Here is a 13,403-nt window from a genome sequence, read left to right on the forward strand (position 1 = left end):
TCCATCCCGTGGCCGAAGTGACACACAGAAGCAAGTAAAAAGCTAATACTTTGGAAGAATGTGATGCGCCCGGTCCCACGGCCCTCCGTTGGCTTCCGGCGCCCCTTCTAGCTAAATTTGGAAACTCCTGAGTTTCTCAAGGCCCAAGAACAACACAAGGTGCACTGCTAGGAAAATACCTTTACAATGAATGGCCCCAGCTTCCCTGGATCCGGAATGTAAAACACACCATGAAAACCAAGGCTAAGGTTTTGTACTTTCTTTTACGTGTTAAATGGTGGCATGTTGGGCGAGGGAAAACGCAACAAAAAAAAAAAAAAAGAGAAAGAGAGAGAGAAAAAAGAGAAAGAGAGAGAGAGAGAGAGAGAGAGAGAGAGAGAGAGAGAGAGAGAGAAAGAAAAGAAAAGAAAACACTCCTCCCAAATCCTCAGCATTCAGTTATGTCCAGAAAACTGGGATGAGGGTAGGACCTAGCCTCGCCGTTCTGTACTGCGTTCTTTTGTGGTTGTTTGTTTGTTTGTTTGTTTGAATTTTGGTTTGGCTTGGTATGATTTGTTTTCCAGAAAGGCTGAAATCCACCTGACATCGAGGCACAAGCTCCACTGTCCTAACAGTAGAGGTCGCATGGAGTCCGTGAGATGGGCATTAGCTACCGCTGGAGTTGAAGTATCCAATCTACTGTATCTTCACAGATTTGCCAGACAATGGGTCTTCTACCCACGTCACAGCAGGTCCCATTCAGCCAGAAGACCCTTCCTGTCAGGGACTTTTCTTTGTAACTAGGATGTTACTAATGGAATTCTTTCCCCTTTTAAGTTACCCTTGGTTTCTGAGTCATGGCAGAGGAATTACAGTTAATAAGGACCAAGAGAAGTAATGAACATTTTGCCAGTTTTATTGATTAAATACCCTTTAGGTGAGTTTTCTGTTCCTGTGTCGCCCAGCTGGAAGCCCTGTTTCCTGGCCTTCGTGTGCATTTTTATTTATTTATTTATTTATTTATTTATTTATTTATTTATTTATTTTTGCTTTTCTATTCTTTTAGCTTGGTGGGGATTTTCAGATACAAGCAAACAAAACATTGCATAAGTCTGTGTGTGCAGCTCTTACCCTGATGTGTGCAGCTTTATGGTGATCTTACGTGTTCTGTATCCTGCCTCCTCTTCTTGCTTTGTGGGAGTCTTTTAATCCAAACATAGTTTCATTTGGGAGTACCACACTTTGGTATTTATTTCTAACTGGTAAGGATGATCACACCTACCAAAATCTGCAAGGCTTTATCCTCAAAGCAGTCTGTCTCCTGAAGAGATTTTAGTAATGTGTCTAGGTGCTACTCTAAACAAGGTCTGTAAACGTTACATTTAGAATAACTTTAGATTTGTAAAAATGTCTCGAAGTTGAACCACAGAGCCCTCAACCCTCCCTGGTGCTAACATCTTACATAACCATGCTAAACTGAGAAGAAAAGAGTTCCTGGTCCATGAGTTAATGGGCAGCAGACTTTATTATGATTTCAGTGTTTCCACTAAGGTCCTCTTACCTCTTACGGGGTCCGAGATCCTGTAGTGTATCTTGTCATGTTTCCTCAGTTTCCCCAAGGCTGTGACAGTTTCTCAGCCTTTCCCTTGCTCCAACCCCTTGACATTATTGAGGCTATCAATGAGGATTCTCTGGGAATACTTCCTGCCTCCCCACCTTGTCCCTGGCTCTTGAGTCCAGGCCATTATCCCACAGAGGATCCTACATCTTGGTTATGCCCTATTTCTACCTTGTGATTGGGGAAACTTTGTGTTGGGTTTTTCATCTGTTGGTTGTTCTTGTTTATCAGGTGTTACTTTGCCTTTCTCAGTGTCACAGCAGGAAGAACAGGACATCCACTTGTGCTCCTTGGAAGACAAAGGCTAAGGATTAGGTAGCTGTACATTGTCTGTGCTTTTCCATTATAAATATATAGTTCCTCTTCATAATAATCAGGTAGTCCGTGGAGATATCCCAACACTTCCTCAGCATTTCAGCACCCATTATGATCCTTATCAAAATGAGTTATTAGAACTGGCGGTTCTGTAATTTTATTTTTAAGTAGCACTGACTTTTCATCGCTTGGCTCTAATGCTTCTGCAACCAGCTTTGATTTCCCCCTTTGTCCTCATCATTATTATTTGTATCTAATATTGGGGTTCTGTTTTTGCTCAGATCACCCCAAATTTGGCTAGGGAACCTCATCGAAGGATGGCCTTTACCATCCTTCTCCCTTGAGCACTTCCTCTCTGCTCATCACAGAGCATGAAGTCGGCCTTTGCTCGCAGGAGCCCTGCTTCTTTTTCCTGGGCTGTATCATTTGGAAACCAAGATGTGGGTGCTACTGGGTTCTCTCTCTCTTGCTTCTCCAGGCAGCTTAACTTTGTATTTCCAATCTCTCATCTGTAATGACATTTACCTTCTTGGAGAATTACACACACACACACACACACACACACACACACACACACACACACACACTAAGTTATTTAATTTCATGGAGAATTTCTGGAATCAAAAGAGCAGTTGCACAAGGGTGAATGTGACAGGGAAACAAATGTGCCCAGGGCTGGTTGTTTTTTAAAAACTGATATTTATGTGGTAGGGCAAACGCTGAATATTTAAAACCATGTCCTAAAGCCCTACAAGCAAGAAGGAATGCAGAGTTAAAATGGCCAGAAAGTTGCTCAGAATCCTAAAGTGTAATACAACCATACTGAGAAGACTGTGGATTCCCACTCTTTGTCCGTTCCCTTTTTCATACTGTTTGATCTGTCCTAAATTTATCTTTCTTTTTTCATGAGCTATAAGGAATTTTTGTAGTTTAATTTCAAAACAAGAGGAACCAGATGGTGGTGACTCGTGACTTTAATCCCAAAACTCTGGAGGTAGAGGGAGAGGCAGGTGGATCTCTGAGTTCTTTGAATTCAAGGCTGGTTTGGTCTACATAATGAATTCCAGGACAGCCAGAGCTACACAGAGAAACCCTGCCTTGAAAACAAAAATAAGTATAAAATAAATAACAAGAGGATATGGAAAGGCCTTTTTAGCAAACGCCCTCTAACCATGGTATAAAAGCTAAGAGAAAAAGCCAAGCACTAGTCCCTGGACAGCCAGGACTAGCTACACAGAGAAACAAACACACTTTTGTTTTGAAAAACCTTTCTCAAACAAAGTTAAGAACTGGAATGGGGCCTGCTTGTTTCCCTGTCTTTTGATGTCATTGGTGCCATGGCATCTTTTCTATAAGGACTTTGTGAAGTGGGGAAAGAAACATCAAACACTCTTGTGTCCCAGTGACTCAGACTGGGTCTCGACTCCCAGGAGTGCACTGATAAAATAAGCATCGTTACCCTTTGACATAAGCATAAGCACAAATCAAATGAGCTCACCAAGGTACATGGCTAGAAGCCTGCACCTTCCGGACTCGTGTTCTGGACTCCCTGGTTCCCGGAGCTGTACACGGTTCTCAGTTATGTTCAGAGTCCATGTCAGACAGATGCATATACATGTGTGTACACGTGTGCTTGAGAGCACTCAGGAGTTCATTGTGGAGGGCATCCCCCTTACCTGTTGTCTCTCTCTGATAAAAAAAAACAAGCTATTACCAACCCCTGCACGTACATGCTGCCTGACTTACTTAGTCATGTCTGGGTTATTGCCATCAGCCCCAGTGTTCACAGAAACACAACTGGGAAATGGGTGGACCAGTGGGGACACCTGTAACTTGGACTTCTTACATCACTCCTGCCCCTCCCAGGACATCTGGCACTCACTGGGTCTAATTCAGCCTAGGAGATATGTTTCTAGATGCATCCTTTGAGGACAGTGAATGCAAGCCCAGAAATAATTTTTTCTTCTTAATTTCATAGTCTCATCCTGACCTACAGCAGATATATTAAGGGTGATTCCATTTCTGTATTCCCTTGTGCCAGTCCTCCCTCTCCCTGCTCTAGAGTCAGGAGTACTCTCTTAATTAATGATGTGTATGAAAGAGTGAAAGGACAAGACCAGAGTTTCAGCCACCTTCTCAGATTCTGCATGGACTCAGGCTCGCGATCAGTTTGTGTGTGCTCACCAGTTTACACTGTGCAGGTTTGAAGGGACCACGGACAGAGCTTTCGTGGTCATAATCAGCTGAGTCTTGCAGATGTGACCCAGCTCCAGACCATTTTGTCTTTAGAAGAGAAACTTGCAGACACCCTGCCATCCTTCCCTTTCCTTCAGGTAAGCAAATGCTGTCTGAGAAGACTGGACCAGAATTCTTGGACTTCAATATTTATAGATGTTTGGCTTTTGATGTGTTTGTTTGTATTTTATTTTATTTATTTTGAAAGATTCTCGTTAATAAAAGGAAATGAAGAAACAGACTTGGAATTCTTTTTCTGGCCCTCGGATCAGATTCTTAGATCATTGCCAAATGAAGAGTTTTCCTCTTAGTTTTGTTCTGTGACTATGCTCACTGGGACAAAGTCTATGCACAGTTTGCCAGTGGGGACATGCCCCAGTAATACCTTCAAGGCTGAGGTGCTTCTCATCCAACTCTCAGAATAGACTAATAGCAGGGAGGGAAGGCCAGCAGCCAGGACAGTCATCATCGGGGTGTGACTGCCATTTTCAGAAACAACATCCTTCTTATGTTGAATATTTCCAGGCCTAGCGGCTGCCACGATGGTTCAACCATTAAGAGCACGGGCTGCTTTTCCAGAGCTCCAGAGTTCAATTCTCAACACCCACATGGCAACTTCACAACCATCTATGATTGTAGTACTATGATCTGACGCCCTCTTCTGGTAGGCAGAAACAAAATATCCATATACATAAAATGAATAAAAGAAAATTCCCAGGCCAAGTTCTGACAGCAGGAATGGAGCACCCAGTGACGCCGTCTTTCAAGAAAAATCCATGGAAATTTCTGTGTAGTTTGGTAAACTCTGGAAAGACTGATCATAGAATTTTATATTACTCTATTATATTGTTGGTCTCATGATGTTTAGCTCTGTCTGGTTATCCTGGAACTCACTATGTAGACGAGGCTGGTTTGAACACACAGAAATGTTTCTGCCTTCTGAATGCTAGGATTAAAGTCACACACCACCACACCCACTTGTCGGTGCCTGCACCGATGCGGTACCGAGAACCGGGCGTAAGCCTGCGGGATTAAAAAACACACATATTTGGGTCATTCGTGTTAGGAGAGAATGCCAAATCTGTAGCTTTATTCACTGAATATCTACCCCAAGTTCACCGGGTGGAAAATCCCAGGAGAAAACCCAGCTTAAGGCTTCAGGAACAAAAGACCAAACACGTGCCCCAAATTTACTGGGGAGAAATCCGGGAAGACTAGCCTAAGTCCCAGGAACAAAGACTGAGAACAAAAGACAGGAACGAATGGACCATTGCCCAGGTGTACGCCCAGGCGTGTATCTGCCACCGGGCTGGGGCGTTCTTTGTTAGGAACAAAAAGGTTTCTGCAGGCATTAGAGGGTTCAGCAGGGGTCAAACCCTGCAGGGGACCCAGGAGGGTCCCACACCACTGACCGTAGAATTTTAAAGCCGAAAAGGGCTTTTAAAAACCACTCTCAGAATTGTGGTATGTTTTAATCACTTGGAGGGCAGAGATAGGTTTGAGACCAGTGAGGGCTACATAGTGAGATTCTGTCTCAAAAACAAGAAACAAAAGAAAAACCACTCTCATCTCATGCCTTTAGTATACACATGAGGAAGAAGAAACCCAGGATAGAGAGGCCTTTTTTTTTAAAGTTTGATGTGCATTAGTGTTTTGCCTGCATGTGTTTCTGTGTGAGGATGTCAGATCTTGGAAGTTACCGAGAGTTGTGAGCTGCCATATATATGCTCGGATTTGAACCCAGTTCCTCTGCAAGTGGAAAATAGCTGTTCTTGCCTGTCCTGCCCTGGGTACCACTCACCATACTCTCATCACATGCCCTTTGGCTGCAGAATCCCACCACCACCCTCACTTTGCCACCAGTCACCAGATTTTGATAGTACAGTAGAGGGGTTAGGGGCCATTCATCTTGAGAAAATAACATGATGCTAGAGGGGCTAGTGAGTTGGCTTGGTGGTTAAGTACACAGACTGCTCTTCTAGAGGACCAGGGATTCATTCTCATCATCCACACATCATCCAACCACCAGCTGTAACTCTACTCCCAGAAGACCTGGCATCCTCCTCTAGCTTCTGTGGGTGCTGCAGGTAAAAACACTCATAAAACAAAATTTGTTTTTAGATTACAAAAAGTAGAGGTTAAAAATAGCACACAAGAGTGCTCAGGATTGGTCTTAAGTACAGCAATGCCTCTTACATGAGATAGTGAGTAAGAAGGAATGGGGAGCAGGTGTGGTGTACACCACTTTAACCCCAGCATTCAGGAGGTAGAAGCAGGCAGATCTCTGAGTTCAAGGCTGGCCTGGACTACATAGTGAGACCCTGGAGGGACAAAGGGAGGAAAGAGAGAGACAGAGAATATAATTGAATGAAGAAAGCATCAGCCTCACTGATTAAAAAGCCACAACAGGCAAGCAAGTTTTGTATATGTGGTGTGTGTGTGTGTGTGTGTGTGTGTGTGTGTGTGATGTGTGTGTGGTGTGTGTGTGTATATGTGTTGTGTGTGTGTATGTGTTGTGTGTGTGTATGTGTTGTGTGTGTGTGTGTGTGTGTGTGTAAAGTGCACAGCCATAGTTTCATCATAGTTTAACCATATCTGCTTTGAGTACAGAAGAAAATAGTGTGGTTACACTAAAATAGTGTGGTTATTAGCATATAGACAAAGGAAAGATTAATTATCCAGGGCACTGGCATCTGGGATGAGGCGATGCACCTAATGAAAGGTAGAAGTTTTAAGTTTGCCCCCCAGGCAAAAGTTTAGAGCCGAAGAAAGAAACTGGTCGGGCCCTGGAAATGCAATTACACCAGCCAGTTCGGCAACTCTCTCCCAGGAACTAACTGACCATAAAGTTAGATTAAAATCTTAAAGAACACTCTTGAGAAACAGGAAGCTTCTCCCAGGAACTGGCAGACCATAAAGTTCAACAATCGTGAGAAATAGGGAGTTTCTCCTTGTGATTTTTCACTGGTATTCTTGACATTTTCCAATGACTCCCTCCCTACCCCCTTGGGTTGTGGTTTCTTCCTTTAAATACCTCTTTTCCCAGCCACTTGGGGTTGAACTCCTCTGCCCCTGCGTGGGATACGAGTCTCAACCCCAGTGCACTGGTTCCTATCAATAAACCTCGGCTTTTTAAAGCAAGGACGGTCTTACGTGAGTTCTTGGGGGGTCGTGTCATCCCGAGACTTGAGTGAGGGTCTCCCTGCTTCAGGGGTCTTTCACTAATGAGTCAGATAATAGCATGTCCTGGCTAGTTCTATATCAACTTTCTGCAAGCTAGAATCATCTGAAAGGGGTGACCCTCAATTAAGAAAATGCCTGCCCAAGATCCAGCTTGCTCTGGTTTGTATATACTTGGCCCAGGAAGTGGCACTATTAGAAGGTGTGGCCCTATTGGAGTAAGTGTGTCACTGTGGGCTTTAAGACCCTCATCCTAGCTGCCTGGAAGCCAGTATTCTGCTAGCAGCTTTCAGATGAAAATGTAGAACTCTCAGCTCCTCCTGTATGATGCCTGCCTGGATACTGCCACATTCTCACCTTGATGACACTGGATTGAACCTCTGAACCTGTAAGCCAGCCTCAATTAAATGTAATCCATATAAGAGTTGCCTTGGTCAGTGTTGGGGATTTAGCTCAGTGGTAGAGTGTTTGCCTAGCAAGCACAAGGCCCTAGGTTCGGGCCCCAGCTACGGGAAAAAAAAAAAAAAAAAAAGAAAAAAAAGAAGAGTTGCCTTGGTCATGGTGTCTGTTCACAGCAGTAAAACGCTAAGACACAGATGTAGGGCATTTTTTAAATTAGTGTGATTGATGGTGGATTGTCCAGCCCACTGTGGGTGTTGCACTCCTTGGGCTGGTGGTCCTGGATTCTATAAGAAAGCAGACTGAGCAAGCCATGGGAGCAAGCCAGTAAGCAGTACACCTCCATGGTCTCCACATCAGCTCCTGCCTCTAGCTGCCTGTCCGGTTTGAATCCCTGTCCTGACTTCTTTCAACGGTAGACAATAGTGCGGAAGTATACATCAAATAAACCCTTCCCTCCCCAACTTGGCTTTTGGTCATGGTGTTTCATCAAAGTGATAGAAACCCTAAGACATCACATAAAGCTGTGCTCTCTCAAAGGCTTAGTACGGGTGCCCAGAGAAACACCAGACTAGCCTGTTCCGTTTCTGGCTGGGTGTTCCTGGATGCCGCAGCCATTAGGGGTCAGGCCTCTGGGAACATTTCCATTGAGCAGAGAGTAGATCCCAGGGACTGGGTCTGAACTGATAACACCCAGGATAGTCTTGCATTTCTCGGTGTTCTCTCGTTATACGCTTCCGTGAGTATGTGTGCATATGGCATATATCCACACAGACACATATGTACATATAGTTTAAATTTTTTAAAAATTTGAAATAGAATACGTTTCGCATGACAACACACTTAAATCTTATTTTTTTTCCCAAGTCACTGCAGTTTCTGTCTTTTAATTGGTACATTTAAAACCACCCACATTTTAAAGTGACTGTCAGTGTATTTGGGCTTACCCCTGCCACGCCTGTACCTGCCTTCCATTTATTGTCTGTGCTCCTTTTGTTTTGGTTTGCTTTTTGGTTTTTGGCTTTTGGATTGTTGCTTGGGAGGTTTCTGACAGAAGCATAGAGACTCGGGATCACTGAAAACACCACTCCAGCGTGAGAGCTGGCTCACAAAAGATTCTGGAGTTCAGTACCTGTTTGAAGGCAGCTCAGTGTGAGTCTCCTCTCCCCCAGCGACTGTAGCCTCCTGTGACTTACAAATTCCATGGGTTCCCTGAGGCTGATAAAGCTCCCTCAAGGAGGTTAAGTTTTAAACTGGAAGGAATTTCTGCACGACCCTCCACCCTTCCTCAAGGACACTCCTTCCTCCTGTGTCCTCTCTGCCTTCACGTCTGCAATGTTCCTGAACCTCGGAAGGGTGGGACTTATTTTGTTCTATTTACAGCTGACATTTGACCCTCCACCCCCAGCCCCATGGCCTCAGACCTGTCATGAGTCTCCATAACTCATCCCCCTTCACACAAAGTACATGTCCTTCTACAGCAGGCTGGAAGCAGCAGTAATCTGTGATGGAGATCAAACGTTTAGGTGACAGTTCAACACTTAAACAATAGCAGTAGCCTCCCTGCTGGCACTACAGCTTTGTGTCCTGGATTAAATTACCAAACATGGCTTCCTTCTCATGAAGCTGGCCTTAAATCCTACTGGAAACTAGTTGATTGCAGCCATAATAGCTGTAGCGTTATTGCATCGGCCATCTTGCCTGTCACAGTATGGAAGACCCACAGCTGATCAGCAATGTCAGTAAGGGTTCTCCCCACATAGCCTGTGGAGTGCCGTCTTGACTACCAAGGTCTGCCATCAAGGAAGAAACTTTCATTAGTGCTACCTTGATTTCTCCATGTCCTGCGACAAAAGAATGCAGTTTCTTCAGCGAGAGGTGTGCTCCTTCCAGTTCTGGTATGTGACCAGCAACACTGTCACTAGCCTTTCTGGTTTGCGGGGCCTCAGGGGCCTGCCTGGTCACCAACGCACCTGGAGGTAGTTCACCTGGAGGTCGTCCTCTCAGCACTGGAATTCTTACCTTGCAGCTTTGTGGCCTCCTCTGGGATTTCCTTTCCCACCGACATGAGGATGCCTCATCCAAACTCCGGAATTGCTAGTTTGTTTTTTCTGGTTTTTTTTTTTGTTTGTTTGCTTTGTCTGTTCCAAATAGGTTTCCAAATCTGTAGAACTCTCAAAGGTTAGCAATATGTAATGAAACCTTTTTATGGGAAGAATTTCTGAATGTCTACTGTCGTCTATTACAACCAAATGTCAATTGCTGTTGCACAATTATGGGTTTAGTAAAAAGGAAATATTACTAAAGTCTAGTATAGAATGAAGAGATTATCTATCTATCATCTATTATCAATCTATCATCTATCTATTATCTATCTATCATCTATCTATCTATCATCTATCTATCATCTATCTATCATCTATCTATCTATATATCTATTCTATCTATCTATCTCTATCTATCTATCATCTATCTATCTATCTATCTATCTATCTATCTATCTATCTATCTATCTATCATCTATCTATCTATCAATCATCTCATCTATCATCTATCTATCTATCTATCTATCTATCTATCTATCTATCTATCTATCTATCATCTCTTGGAGGCCGGAGAGATGCATCAGCAATTCAAAGCACTTGCTAAGCTCGCAGGGGGAGCCGGATTTAGTTTCCAGCACTAACATGGGCGCTCACACGGTGTGAATTCCAGTTCCAGTATATCTGAGGCCCTCTTCTTGGATCTGTGGGCATTGCACACATGCGGTGGACATACATGCAAGCAAAATCACTCACGCACACAAAATAGAAAATGCATCTTTTTAAGAAAGAAAGAAAAGAACTCTTTGTTTCTGTCATTTGTCCAAAGAGTCATGTGAGGCACAGCGGTGCGGGTGGAGGGCTACTCAGCCTCGTTCCCACACGCTGCTGTCATGAGACCATTGTGCATCTTCCCATACACGACAGTTTTAACAAGATTGGCTCATAGTGCTTGGCTCAGGCCAGGATCATGGTAGAGGAGGGCTATGCTTTCCCTGCTGTGTCTGTTACTGGAACCAGCGATTGCCTCTCTGTCAGCCACCCTTGGCTGGTAAAATGGCCTAGGTCAGGGTACACAGTTTCCACCCCCAGTACACTTTCTTACGGGAAAGAAACATACACCACATACTTAACCTATGGGTTAAGTCCTAATCTTTCTCACCTGTACAGTTGTATTCTCTACTTCTTTAACCCCTGATTACACTTCCATTCAGGCTTTAAAGCATTCCAGAAGTAAATGAGCACAGAGCTCTTGTCGATCCTTTCCCTAGGAACTCTGCCCTGACACCAATCGTGCCACATGTCCGTTCTCCTGAGTGACCCGAGTGACCCAGACAGGCCGATTTATCTGCTTTCCCTGGTCTCCAACCACTCCTAAATGTCTCACTCCCCCATGACAAACCCAATCTGTATGGTGATCTGAATCACGTAGACCCCTGAGGCCTCTCCAGGACATAAAGATCACATCCCACTATGGGGCCCAGGCAAACCACTGAAACCAATGCTGAGATCCCTGTAGAAATAACTTCTTTCTCAGTTCTCCGTGGGAACCCAGTCCTATCATGCCACATCACGGGTTCCTCCCCATTCTCCATATTGAAGTTGGACCTGAAGAGGCATTGCCTATCACTTCAACCTTTTTTCTCTACACTGATCCTACCCATTGCTGGATCAGAGGAAGGACTCTTCAGTGTGGATTCTACCTCACACTCTCTTTCCCTTACAAACCAACGGCTGTAAGACATGGAACAGCAACACATCCATCACATCCACTCTTCCTTCTGTTTTCCTACTGAATCAATCTGGGTCGTATAATGCTATTCTTTTCTTCTTTAAAAAATTTTTTTATTTAATGTATATGAGTAGACTGTGCCAGAAGAGGGCATCAGATCCCATTACAGATGGTTGTGAGCCACCATGTGGTTGCTGGGAATTGAACTCAGAACCTCTGGAAGAGCAGTCAGTGCTCCTAACCACTGAGCCATCTCTCCAGCCCCTACACACCTTTTTCTTATTGTAAGACCTTCCTTGTTTTCTAGGGATACAGTTCAGCCATAGTTGCATCTCCTGTCACCGATGGCCACAGCTGCACAGTGCCTACCATAGCGAGAATCATAGCCCGTACAGGCTATTTTTACGGATAGAAATATGTTTTCTAGTTTATCAGCTGTTTGGAGGATACCCTGAACTCACATGGTCAACCCTACTCATTAAGTAGGCCTGTCACCCCACAACACCTAGAGGAAGACAGTCCCCCTGTGGTTACCCCCAAGGACGTTCCTTAGACAACTCAGCCTTAGGATTTGTTTGTTTGTTTGTCTGTTTGTGTATGAGATGGGGGTGGTTTCTGTGTAGCCCTTGCTGACCTAGAACTTGCTCTGTAGACCAGAGAGGCCTCAAACTCACAGAGATCTGTAGGCCTCTGCCTCCCCAGTGCTGGGATTAAAGGCGTGCACCAGCATTCCCTGGCTTTGGTGAGATGTTTTATTACCCATAACAGGGAGGTTGGGATTCCTCCTCCTGACACATCTTTGGATCTCTAAGTCCTTGCTTAGGTGCCACATGTGGCTTTCCCTGGACACATAGGTGACAGACACATCGAGAAGCCTGTTTATCTTATTAAACCAGTTAGTTCCCTGTGGTTACTTACAGGAGCGTGATGGAGTGATCACTTGCTGGAGTATGGGAGACACTAGGGAAGCTAGACACTAGATGGACTGAGAAGTCCACCTCAGCCTGGGTCGTGAGAGCTGCATCCCAGAGTTCATTGGACAGCTTGAGGTCAGCTGCACAAAGGTGGCCCCTCTCCCATAACTGTCTTACTAATTTAACCTCAAGGAGTAGCTTCCTGAGTCTTCCATGTTTCTTAAGTTCCTTGAGCTCCCTGACTCTTGCAAGCTTCATCACCCTACCAGGATTCTTTGCCACAAACCAAACCAAAACCTGCTCTCACTTTAAAAAGGATAAGATGATTGTTCTAGAGCCAAATTTGAATGATACAGTCCCGAACACAGATTTAGCTTTCCCCAAATTCCATGTTCCAATGTGGAAGTGAGAGGCTAGGAGAGTGTAGACTCTAGGCAGACTCCCTGGTAGGCAGGACAGGAAGAGGGGCCATGGATAGGTAATGAAGGTGGCAAATTTCCAAGATGACCAACTTCTTCCTCTGTCAGGTCAATAAGCATACTAAAAGAGCTCATTTAAAAGTGGAGCAGAGCGGGGGTGGGGGGGAAAGTGGGGGTGCACACCTTTAACCCCAGCAAAGGCAGGCAGACATGTAAGTCTGAGGTCAACCTATTCGACAGCAAGTTCCAGGACAGCCAGGGCTACACCAGAGAAATTCTGTCTCAGGGGAAGAGAGAGGAGGGGAGGGGGGGAGGGAGAGAGAGGAAAAAGGAAACTTAGTCAATATGGCCATATTGGAAAGAAGAACAGGGATCCAGGGACCCAGCCATCTTCCCCACCTCAAGTCTGTCTTCCAGGTACTGAAGTGAGTTCAAAGTTTAAACAGAGAGCCCCAGGTTCGCACATCTAAGCAGTCTTGGTCCAGGAAGTGCTCATGTGTACAATGATTCAGCACTTTTCTGTGCGTCATCTTGTAAGATGCTCTGACTAACTGTTAGAAACCGTGCCAA

The sequence above is a fragment of the Rattus rattus genome, chromosome 8 (genome assembly GCF_011064425.1).
Source record: "Rattus rattus isolate New Zealand chromosome 8, Rrattus_CSIRO_v1, whole genome shotgun sequence".
Classification (NCBI taxonomy): domain Eukaryota; kingdom Metazoa; phylum Chordata; class Mammalia; order Rodentia; family Muridae; genus Rattus; species Rattus rattus.